Source organism: Macrobrachium rosenbergii, chromosome 40 (assembly GCF_040412425.1).
Source record: "Macrobrachium rosenbergii isolate ZJJX-2024 chromosome 40, ASM4041242v1, whole genome shotgun sequence".
Taxonomy (NCBI): domain Eukaryota; kingdom Metazoa; phylum Arthropoda; class Malacostraca; order Decapoda; family Palaemonidae; genus Macrobrachium; species Macrobrachium rosenbergii.
The window spans coordinates 28,508,214-28,516,587 of NC_089780.1; the positions used below are offsets into that span (position 1 = coordinate 28,508,214).

The following is an 8,374-nucleotide window of genomic DNA, read 5'->3' on the forward strand; positions in this document are numbered from 1 at the left end:
TCAGTTTTCCATTGCCTTTCCATTACAAGTTATTATTCAATAAAAGTCAGATTATGGATAGTTACCAGCAACACTAATCAATTTAATCTCACGTTTAAGTTCAGAGGATAGAATTATATTCCCTCTAATGTTTATCTCATAATACTCTAATTTCCTTCCATTCTTCAAGTTCTGGTTGGATTAGATGTTAGGTCTCATCGAAGTGTTTAGCTTTAAATGTAAGAAACCTTTAAATTAGAAAAGTAAAAGCTTCATTGAATCATAAGCCGAACTGTTAATTTTACATTTCTAAAGGCCTCAGATCCTGTACAGTATCTCCAACCACCAGTTAGTAGTGCAGTTTTACCGTTGTAAGGGTGCGTCCACACGATCGAACTTTGTCCGATGTGACGTCAGAAGCGGAGAAACAGCGGGCAAAGCCAGAACTTTGACCGCTTCTGACGTCACACCGGACAAAGTCCGTCGAACAAAGCTCGATCGCGTGGAGCATAACAGTACAATCCTCAAGCTACTGTGTGAGTTAATACAGCGAGCCACGTTCGCTCTATCGGCCTCCAGTTCTTTATTTTAATTGTCAAACTATCCTATTCTATGGCCATATACTTATCACGTGGAAACTTAAGTTCAGCACCCCAGACATTCTATTTTATACTCACTTTCCACGTGGAAATATTCTGTAAACTATTGAACAAGTAATACTTTTTCAAGTGGTTTAAGATTTTTTTCATACAAATATCGAGGTTTAAAATTTTCAAGTACATTAAAGCTCCTCTATCCTCAGTATGTAAGAAAACAAAAAGATAAGTGACAAATTTACTTAGAAGCAAAGCGGTTGTTATTTAATGGGAAATTTTCCACACAACCCTTTCGATGCTACAACCATCTAATAAGCTTATTTCCCAAGGGTTCACGAGAGGTACCAGCAAAGTACTTCGTAACAGATATATAGCCGGAATTAAGTTTGACTTCTCGAAACCATAATCTTAATACCCTGTAGTTATTTCAACTACATCTGCATTTAGTACCTACATGTGCAGGGATCTAGCACATATGAAGTCTCGGGTCGTACTATAACCACTCTAGGCTTGGTCAATTCTCTTCGGATTCATTCACCACCAGTCTCTTATCTGCAAGAATTAAAAGAAGTTACTTTCGGCTTCGGCTGGAGTATTTATAATTCTTGACAGTTTTATTCATAGTAATGAGAATTTAAAATAAACCAGACTATTACAAGTATCTAAAGTATATTCACTCAAAATGGGTGCCAAAAACTACTTGTCCAAAGTAACGACAGCAAAATATTAAAATCTTACTACCCTGACAATCAGGAGTCAACACTAATTACAATAGCTTAATGAATTAGTCCCTTTATAGCAATATTGAAAAACTGGCCAACGAGAATAACCTGAACGATCTCGCAGCTTAACTACATATATGACCAGAGTAAAAGGAATTAAAACCTAGAGATAATGCTCGACAAACCTTTAAAATATTAGATGTAGTGCACTTAAAAGCTTAATTACAATGTTAAGTCTAACAACGCTCGTTAAGTGGCAATATCCACTCCAGGATGGAACAATTATTTATAAAATGACAACCGAATGCAAAGTAAAAGGAAAATTCACTAACCTTTCGAAATAAAGTTTTCCCAAGCTCTCAAATCCTGTACAGTAGGATCCGAAGACCTACTGTAACAGGATTTGAGAGCACCTCCACCCACGTCAGGGGCGCAGCCCCTAACGGGGTGGAGGGGAAAAAAATGGAAATGTAGAGATCCGATGTCAATGGCGACCACCCCTGTCGTTAACGAGAGGCACATCACAATCTTTATCAGCAACGTATGGAGTAACAGCCTAATCATTCATGACCCAGCTGCGCTCGTGTAGACGAAAGTCATCGTACCTGTAATAAGATAATAAAATTGGTAACCTAAAAAATACAGGAAATTAGTATATTTATCTGTAGGTATACCGTAAAAATATAACGGACAGATTAACATTTCGTCATCACCATAACACCTGGTCAGCAACAAATATAAATAACTTTAGTATACCACCGCGTAAAATAACTTAAAATTTGATTCAAGACTCGTTGCAACAACAGCCTGAAAATATACTTCTAGTGCAGAGCACACTTCCACAAACTGTATCTGTTTAAACCAAGATCTAAACATCATGGAAACCCGATTTGCCTGAAGCAATAAGGATAAAAATTCACATCTTAAGCAAAGACGCAGTACGCATCACAATTAAGTCAATATGGTGGACGAAAACTTAAGTTAAAATAAAATGCAAACAAGGGGAAAAATAATCCTAAAATCTGCAGAATTCACATATTGACGTGGTTTGTTGTAGTTTACTGTGATTTAAGAACAGTAAAATACAACAAACCACGTCAATATGTGAATTACAAAAAAATTCCAAACAATAGAAAAATAAAAAATACAAAACCTTACCAAACTGAATCAACAAGTCCAACGAGAACACACTTCCAACATAGTGAAAGAAAGACCCTTGTTATATTGACTTCAATTTCTTTATTGTAAACATCGCCTGTCAATGACGGTAAACACCTCGAACAGGCGAAGTAGCCAAGGACTCTGGATTTCTACACCAGGGTGAATTCACCAGGGTCTCGTCTGTTCGATATGGAATATCACATACAAAAAACACAATTCATTTATAATACTTCCGAGCTTGGACGAAATTTCGTGAATGACCCACTCCAAATAAAAAAAAAAAGAGAGAGAAAGCCAAACTCCTACCAAAATATAATGTACAATAAAACGCAGCACGCAGCTACAACTCTGCAACACTTGAGATTCAAGAATGCTAGCAAGGTAAAAATTTTGCACCAACAGTTACGCTTCGCTATGAGTTAGGATTTCTCTCAATAAATTTTTAATGTACTTTTTACCATAATTTTAATGCACGCATGCTTTCTGTATGTTTCTTGCTTGTGTGATATGTGCAACAAAAATTGCAAAGTACGTATCTACGAGCAGCCATCAGTAAATTATATTCATTATCTAACACACAAATGCGTATAGAACAGGGGTTGTGCAATTTGCGTTCAGTTTCATAGCGTATAATGCAACCAGTATTCTGATGTATTATCGCTAGATCTTCTGGTATCGCAGGTAAAGTCAATTGATCTGAGACAGCGAGTATCGCACAAAAATTATATATATATATATATATATATATATATATATATATATATATATATATATATATATATAGACTGTATATATATACATACACATATGTATATGGGTGTAATATACAGTATAATATATAATAAATATAATTATATTATATAGCATGTACTAGATATAACTGTTGACGGCTGCTTTAATGGTAATAAGCATGTTGTCTGAATACAGGTGCCTTTGGATACTCCATTGGCTTGGGATACTGCTGCAAAGTATTGCAAAGCAAAGAACCATCCGATAGATAGTTGTCAGCCCCTACACTGCATATGAATTTCTTCCTGTTGAAGCCAGCGCCACTCACAATAACCAGGTCAGTAAGTTCATATACGACTACAATTGCAAGTTGTAATAATCGGTATAAATCTGGATAATGCTGTAGGAAGAGCCAGTGACTTTTGACTCCAATGCAATTAGTTTAAAGCAGTGGACCCCATGTTTGGGTGGGATACCCACTGAATAAAAGGTGAGCCTTTTCTGAGACAAACAGCACTCACTCTTCTTCAGTTCCAAAGGATTCCGGGTGATTAAACACCTTCGTAATTTTTTTTTTACCTAATCCAACAGTGGGTATCTCATCCGAACATAGGGCCTACAACTTCCACTAGGCACTCAATTGCTTTGGGACTAACTTCATTTTTATGAAAAATCATTGGCACTTCCTACAACAACATTGTCCAGATTGTACAGGTTACTGGAACTTGCGGTAGCAATCATATACAGACTTGCTGACCTGAGCTCTGTTGGCCTTCTGTGGAAGAGACTCATCCGCAATTTAGGGGCTCACAACAACCCAATGGGTGCTTCTTTGCTCTGGGATACTGTGCATCAGTATCCCCAGCCATTTGCATGTCCTACGGCACCCGTGTCCAGGCAACAAGCTTATTACCATTACAAAAGCATTTAACAAACATATACTTTATATATATATATATATATATATATATATATATATATATATTTATATATATATATTTATATACTGTATACATATTATACATATATACTTACGTATATATATATATATATATATATATATATATATATATATATATATATATATATATATGAATTTTGATCACATCACCCTGATTTTATATACACACATCAAGCTACAAATGTCGTTTGGTATCCAATTCGTTCTACCTCGGAAATAATATATGGGTACACTATATATACCGAAGGGGAATTATAATTAATAAGTGGTTCGTCATCCCACGGGATCGAACAGCTGTCACGAAAACCAACGACGTTTAGTGACGCCCCTTAGACCACCTGAGGTAAAACGAATATATATATATATATATATATATATATATATATATATATATATATATATATATATATATATATATATATATATATATGTGTGTGTGTGTATGTATGTATGTATATATATATATATATATATATAAAATGTTAAGCCAGAAGGTAATATCTAATTCACTATACCTCAGGAAGAACTGACACCCAAGTGGAATTGTGAGTAATTAGTGCTTCCTCAACACGTGTGGAATTAGAACTGCCGCCTGGCTGGACAGACGAAAAAATATAGTGACTGACCAGTAAGTCATCGAGAGAGGTGTAAGTTGATATCTACACTGCTCTACATATGATGTCGAGTTCAGTGTTTTTAGTTTTCTGTAAAAGAAAACTATTGAGATGCTATTTGTCTGACCGTCGCACTTTCTTTCTTTCCTCCCTCAGATCTTAAAAACTACTGAGACTAGAGGGCTCCAAACTTTGCAGCCCTCTAGTCTCAGTAGTTTTTAAGATCTGAGGGAGAAAAAAAGAAAGTGCGGACGGTCAGACAAATTATCCACACTCCAGTCAATAAACATACCAAATTGCAGCCCTCTACCTTCTGTAGTTTTTATTTTATTTAAGGTTAAAGTTACCCATGATCGTGAGCATGGCACCACTATAGGTGCCAACAACACAGGCCAACAACGGACCGTACAGCATTATACGCTGTGAAGAAAACTCGATTGCGCCGAAGAAACTTCGGCACATTTTTTTTTTATTTTGTACTTGGAATCGATATCAGCCAGACTCCAACATGATATTCGTAAGTTTGAATGGCATCTGGCCAAATGTGAATTTTAGTCCCATAAAAGGTGCATTTTTTTATGTAAAAGTATTACGCCAGAAATTTCGTTTAATATCCAACTCACTATACCTCAGGAATAGCTTACACATAAGGGGAACTATCAGTGATAAATGCTTCGTCAACAGTGGTATTCGAACTGCCCTCTGGTTGGGAAGCAACGAAAATACAGTGACTATGAACATTAAGTCATGAAGACAGATATCATTTGATATCGACTCTGGCGTACTTATGCCTGTCGAATTCAGGTGTTTGTACTTGGAATCGATATCAACCAACCTCCACTATGATAACTGATTCATAAGTTTGTAACTTTGTCTAAATATTAATGTTAGTCACATACACCGTGAATATATATATATATATATATATATATATATATATATATATATATATATATACTATATATATATATATATATATATTTATATATGATAATGTACTTAACATCTCAAGCTATCTTTTTTACAACTGTATGCGTTATATGATTTACTGCTGGTTGCTTGCAGATGGGTGCTTGTGTACTTTTGCTGCACATGCCCTATAAGCAAAAAAACAAAAGTATGCGTTCTATGAAATTATGATATCGATTCAAAGCACATTACAAATTTATTTAGAATTCTGGTAAACGTATTACAAAGCCAAAATGGAGTTGTAAAATCCTTATTCTGACCGTATTCTTTTACCCCAGGTTGTTTCAGAATCGCAGCTAAGCTTTGCGTTTTGTTGTGCATTAAATTTGCCCCGAAAATTAGGCTTTATCTTTTACTAATTTTCAGTGGTTCATTCATCAGATTTCGTTCAAGCGTATAAAGTATCAAAATTGAATTTTGTTCCACGCATACTGCTTACATATTGGGCAGACGACAACCTGGTGCAGAACTCCAGCGTCCTTGGCTGACCACCGTTGGTGGAAGAGGAGCTTCGTCGCTTGTTTGACGAGTTTACCATCATTGACTGGCAACGGTTCACAATAACGAAGTCGAAGCCAGAGTAATAGGGAAGGCTTGTTTACTTCCTCGGTAATCGTCTTTGTGCTTGTGTTGTTGTTTCATGTGTTCTTGCGTTTGTAGTTTTAGTTCCGTAATTATCGTGCAGGTTAGTATAACGTTGGTCGTGGTTTTTTCTTAGTTTTCTAAGACTTGGGTTTTGCGATATCTTACTGAAGGTTATACAATTTCCACTATTTAGTTGCAGTTTTATTTTGTTTCTAAAGAATAATTTGGTTTTAGACTATTTCATGGTGTTGTTACAGATTCTGGATGTAATGTGGTAGTCTTTTTACTGAATAATTTGACGTCCAGCCAATGTCTACAGCAAGTCTTACGATGATAGTTAGTCATTAAGCGACCCGGTTTTCTATAATCATATAAGTAAACTGGTTATATTTTGGGTCTTGAGTTTTGTGTAATTATTTGTTTATAACATTTAGAAACTTTCGAATTGCCTTAGTGTTGTGAATTGTTTCAGGTACTGTGGCATCAGGTGGTCTACATTGAAGGCAATCACGTCAAGATTAAGGCTGAATGTCGACTACTTTGCTGATGGACGTTTGACGAAGTAAATGACCACCAAGCTGGACGCCATTGATACATCGTATCTCGACAATCTGTAATTTTTTTTTTTTTCCAATCCTCCACCCCGTCAGGGGCGGCGCCCCTGACGTGGGTGGAGGTTTGAGGTTTTCTCATATCCTGTTACAGTAGGTCTTCGGATCCTACTGTACAGGATATGAGCTTTTTTTTTTTTTTAATTCCACATTGGATCTCATGAGGTTGGTAAATTCGCCTATTTTTTTTTTTCTTTTGCTTTGAAGTTTTGACTTATCTTTTTTGGTTTTTGGTTTCTTGTTTCATAGTTAACCAGTGAAGTCTCGTATCGTTATTTGATTTTAGTGTTACTACTTAAAAATTTGTTCGTGGCCCAAATCGGATGATTATCTTGAAGTGTTGCTCGACAGGTGTTAAATACTAGTTGTATAATGTGAGACTTCCTATTTCAAGTTTGTATACTTTACGAGAAAATTGGGTTTAATTTTGTGGGAGGTAGTGCATTTTGCAGCAAGTGTTAAATACTACTTGTATAATGTGAGATTTCCTATTTCAAGTTTGTATACTTTACGAGAAATTTAGGTTAAATTTTGTGGGAGGTAGTGTATTTTTGCAATACTCGCATGGGGACTAGTTCATAAAATTTTACTTTCATATCCGTGTATAGACTATTGGATATTTCAGGGTAGAAATGCTTTAATTTTTTTTTGCTTAAGTTAGTCTGCTACTTTGATATTCTTTGTAATATATTTGGTGAAAGCGATTTTAAATATGTGCAGTTGAAATTTAAATACACTTTAATGTTGTTAATGAGAATTTTGTTAAAGTGCTGCTTATTTCTTCGAAACCCCCCCTCTAGTCTTGACTATTTTCAGGGCGCATATGCTGGAGTTGACGGTGCCGAGTGAACCTTAAGTTGACCATTCTCGAGTGTTATAGCTCTGACAACATTCGTCCATCTTTGCTGGATCCCTACCATGTAGGTATAAAAGGAAATATGCAGATGAGAAAATATTATGCGGAATTTTGATAGTTCAGAATAAAACCTTCATGTTGCCCCTTACGATTCATTGTACTAATTTCCTCTCGGAGAAAACTGAAAAATGCATATGTTGGAAATGCTTTTTAAGAAAGTATTTAAGTTGTCTTTTTGTAAATACGAAAATTTCTGGGGCAAAAATTGCCGCCTTTGGTTCTTAATAAAATGGTTCTCTTCTAGCTTGTTTTATAGTTATGTCCACTTCTGGGGGAAGAATAAAATTCATTAAGATTTGTATAAAGGATAAAATTCATTAAGATTTGTATAAGGGATTTTTAAGATGACATTCCATCCTAAATTAGTAACCTATAGGAAATTAACTTGAAACTTGTACTCTTCAACGGATCACTTTTACCAGTAACCAAAGTTAATTTGTTGAAGCTTTTGATTATATAGTAACATACCTGTGGGTAAAAACGGCTGCGAAATGGCTGGTAAAAACGGCTGCAAAATGGCTAGTACCTGGC

The 8,374-nt window shown here is 35.5% G+C and overlaps 2 long non-coding RNA genes across 3 annotated transcripts; one reads left to right on the forward strand and one right to left on the reverse strand.

Moving 5' to 3' along the window:
* Nucleotides 1-800: 800 nt before the first annotated feature.
* On the reverse strand, nt 801-2,563 carry LOC136825969 (uncharacterized). The gene is made up of 3 exons (XR_010849497.1): nt 2,456-2,563; nt 1,630-1,902; nt 801-1,127 (listed from the first exon to the last, which is right to left on the reverse strand). It is a non-coding gene; the product is annotated as an uncharacterized lncRNA (long non-coding RNA).
* A 3,695-nt stretch (nt 2,564-6,258) lies between these two features.
* Nucleotides 6,259-8,084, forward strand: LOC136825970 (uncharacterized). 2 transcript variants are annotated; one of them, XR_010849499.1, is made up of 3 exons: nt 6,259-6,416; nt 6,789-7,092; nt 7,728-8,084. It is a non-coding gene; the product is annotated as an uncharacterized lncRNA (long non-coding RNA). The 2 variants fall into 2 exon arrangements; XR_010849498.1 differs by having other exon boundaries at nt 7,744-8,084.
* Nucleotides 8,085-8,374: the final 290 nt, after the last annotated feature.